The following is a 4,563-nucleotide window of genomic DNA, read 5'->3' as shown; positions in this document are numbered from 1 at the left end:
TCTCATGTGGTATTGGATCTCAAAGTCATACCCAATGAGCTTGGAGACCCATTTCTATTGAGTAGGTGTGCTTACCCTTTGTTCCAACATGTATCAAAGACTCTTGTGGTCTGTGTGAACCATGAAGTGCCGCCCAAGTATTGATGCCATTTGCCCACGACAAGTATGATTGCCATGATTTTTTTCTCATATGTAGAGAGTCCCCTCTTCCCTTCTGCAATTACTTACTGAAGTAGGCTAGGGAGTGCCCTTGTTGGATACGGACTGCACCTACACTCAAACTGGAAGCGTTCGTGTCAATCATAAATGTCTTGGAGAAGTCCGGTAAGGCCAACACAAGTGTGGTACTCATGGCGCCTTTCAGGTACTCAAAAAAGCCCTGAATGCTTCCTCCCTACAATTGAAAGAATTTTTTTTAAGTAATATAGTGAGCAGGTGAGCGAGCTAGGCATAGCTTTTTATGAACTTCTGATAATATCTAGTTAGGCCTAAAAATCCTCCTAAGCCCTTGAGGAAAATCCTGTCTTCCAAACAAATTGAAACCTCAAACAACAAAAATCACACTGATCTTCACGCATAATCTGTGTGAGTTAACAGTTAATCACAAAATGAGAGAACAACATGTGACTGCTCACATAGAGTAATAGTTATAAGCAATCAAGATGGAGATTTTAGCATTTAGTGTCCTCCAATCCCTCAGTTTTCCATGGACCTCACTATTACAGTTCTCGATAACAAAGCATCATTTACCAGCATGTATAACGCCAATTAAATGAAGTAATTTAGCAGCAGTAGCACATAGGAAGAAAAAATCAAGGACATGTCAAATAATAAAATAAAACACGATCTCACCTGTCAAGAGATTTCAAGAATCTAATGCAACAGAAATACAACCATATGCTCGAAAGCTATCAAGCATCACACAAACCATCATACCTTTTATGCTTTCACAATAGTCACAGCCACATAGGATGCACAGGTCGATGAATTGATCCATAGTTCGATTTAACTCCTCCAATATCTACCAAAAGAAGACACAACAATAAGAATGGACAGGCTTGAATAGAAAGTGGAAAACTACAATATTAACAATAGTCATTCCACCTTTGCAACTTCCAACTCCACTAAGGGGCCCTTTTTGAACTTGGGTCCATCAAGTGCTGAAGAAATTTTTGGTGCTCCAAAAGTCAAAGAATCCATCTTCGGAAGCCACAGCATAGACCTACAATGTAGCATCGGCATGTAAAGATCCGGCATAGAATACCCACACATGAAGAAAATGTCAGAAAACTCTTCTTAAGTGATAACATGCCTTTCCATTTTTGCAAAGTGATGAACACTCTGCTTCTGCCTCTTAAAGAGGCTGCCAGTAAAACCATATAAATAATACATCAAACTAAAAAGAAGCGCTTCAAAATCGAAAAAAGAATTCCACACTGCATTATCACCTCCGCAACTGGTGCACCCATTAGTCTCAAAAGTCACTTGCAGTCCTCGTTATGTTTCTTTGCAAACTTCACTGTTCTTTTGCTATACTTTTCGATGCCCTCTTTATCTCCCTTCTGATAAAATTGTGCGTCAAATACCAAAAAAACACAAGCAGAGGCAGATCCGTAAGGATATCAAGAGGTTTCCCTCTTTAGCCTCCACCAAATCATTGGTGGCATCTGCTCTTCTGTAGAACCTGCAGATGAATTGCTCAGCAATTTCTCACAAAATTGTATTAAATAAATAGGACCTTACTGATCAGTGCACTTTCAGATTTGAGATTATCGAATGTGATATATATTATGCTCGTTCTCTTTATCATCATCCATTTCATACCTATGTCATAGGGGGGCACTCTTTAGGGCCCTATGTCTACGTGATACACAAATGACATACGGACCTTTTGTTTGCAGTAGCCTTAATATATATGTCTGTTGGGTTTCCGCATACAACCCGTTATCATTTCCCATAACACGTTACAGAATCCAAATATCCAAAGAAACTTTGGGTAACCCGAACCCCGAACCCGGCACAGCACGGCGGGCAGGCGTGCGCGTGTGTGGTGGTCATCCCACTCTCTTGTTCTCAGGAACAAGTGTATGAATTCACAAGTGGCTTAAAAAGCCCACAAAAAACTCAAGCACAAACAATATGGGACTATTCCACTCCTTTGAATTCTCTCTCCCTTCCTTCTTACACCTAACATGTGTGTGTGTGTTTGCTAGTATGAATCAAGATTTGCATAGGTTTTTTTTTGCAAATCTCACCATGCAAATGCATTCAACGTGGTCCATTTGATATGAATCTAATTGTTGGATCATCATACTCCAATCAATAAATGTGATTTTTTATGCTTCAATATTTATGAAAATTCAAAGCCATTGATTTTCAACCCTTAAAAGATCCTTATTATACATCATAATTGGACGATCCAAAAGTCTGTTTATATAAAACCAAGGGTCTAGCTCACATCAGAATAGTGAAATTTTTGAAAAAAAAAAACCTATGAAATTCTTGTTTCATACCAGTAAACATATTTGGTTGGTAAACATATTTTTGTTACTCTCTCTCTCTCTCTCTCTCTCTCTCTATATATATATATATATATATATATATATATATATATATATATATATATATATATATATATATATATATATATATATATATACCCAGCTTCAACCTTGTGGAAAGGGACATCACCGGTGGGTTTCAAACTTGTGATATCCCGTCAACTTGGTGACATTCACAAGTTGCCCCTACCAGATGATGAGAGCCCTTGTGGACAAGTATATTTTTATATATTAAAATACTAAAAATTCTTTTTTATCAATTAAATATTAAAAAATCCATGTCCTCGTGTCCCAATTCTTAAAAACTGGTGTATTCAACTTTCATACTTGTGTCTAGTCCCCATCCATGCTCGTGTCCTTTTGACATTGTTTCCTAGGTTAACATCCTAAACTAATCAGTTAATATAATATTATATATGTATGGTTGATATTTGGTGCTATTGAAAGTATTGAACTATTGAGTATAAGTCACCTTCCTTTCATTTTGTTTTAAATTGAGCCATATGGATATGCTCTATAAGGTTTATTCAGTAAAGAATAAGTTTTGAATCATGTGATTGTGACTTGCAAGCAGGGTTCTTAAGAACTTAAAAAATTAACAGCTTACAGTGGACTAAAATTTTATGACTCAAAAAATCATAATTTTATGTCGAAATAACACAATCCAGGTTTGACCCTCAATAAACAAACTATGTTGAAAACATCTATATGGTTAGATTGAGTCGATAAAGCTTGACCTTGTGATTTCTAGTTCAATATTTTTGTGTCTTCACCAATATATATATATATATATATATATATATATATATATATATATATATATATATATATATATATATATATATATATATATATATATATATATATATATATACACACACACAAAAAAAAAAAAACATAGGTGCATGATCACTTTCGAACATGACCAAAACGATTTTTCATGGAGTGTCCATCGCGCGTGTGGTTCCACCAAAGAAGACCTTTAGCGATGACTTTTGTCACCGCTAAAGCTCTTGTTCGGCAGAAACAAGCATGGAGTGTCCATCAGGCGTGCGATGGATGCTCCATACCAATTCATTTTGGTCATGTTCTAAAATGATCATGCACTTACATGTGTGTGTGTGTGTGTGTGTGTGTGTGTGTGTGTGTATTGCCCATAATGGGCAATCATCGAACAACTCTCATTCGTTGATTGTGTAAAAAAATTTTGGAATTAACAATGGTCCTTGACCGCACTAATTCCCTAGGCAGAAAAACAAGAATTAGCGGCAGTACCGCTCAGCCCACCCTTACCCAAACCCCTTTCATGTGCACCTTTAGCAACTGAAGTTTTTGATTAACCGAAAAGCTGCACAGCAACCATCCATCAACTCAGCTAACTTCTCATAGATCCCTTCTTTAAATCCAGGTACATTCAACCACCAATCTTTAAATTTAAATTTAAATTTATTATATGTTTTAAACAGACTTTAGAACTCCACAATGATAACACCATGATAAGAAGCAATTGTGGGGCAAGAGAAAGTCGTTAGGCCATGTCATGGGTAAGCTTCTACAAGCGACATTGAGGCAATCGCTCTATCCAAGTTCCTCAAACAAGGAGACCTCCCATTATTCAACCAGGTAAAAAAATGGAGAGCAGATCAAATGATCTGCCAAATCATATTTAGAAATGTGATTTGGCATCCTCACCGTCCACAATGCACACAGGTCCTTGTGGGATGAAGCAATGGAAGGTGAAGATGTCAAATCACCTTTTTAAAGTGATTTGTGTGATCTGCTCTAAAAAAAATGACCAATAGATGGGATATCATAAAGGTGCCATCAAACCAAAAAGTCAATTAAAATGATCCATAGATCTTGTGGCTTTAACTAATTTTTTTTATTGATTTTTACTATTGAACGGCCCACATCAACATCTCATCATGGGGTACTCGTACGAGTATGTGAGGGCTTAAAAAGTGTTGGAATATTTTTAATTAATATTGGAGTGAGGGAAGAA

This window comes from Nuphar pumila, chromosome 7, assembly GCF_984573655.1.
Source record: "Nuphar pumila chromosome 7, dmNupPumi1.hap1.1, whole genome shotgun sequence".
Classification (NCBI taxonomy): Eukaryota; Viridiplantae; Streptophyta; class Magnoliopsida; order Nymphaeales; family Nymphaeaceae; genus Nuphar; species Nuphar pumila.
The sequence above is the reverse complement of the archived record's forward strand: the minus strand, read 5'-3'. Positions refer to the sequence as shown.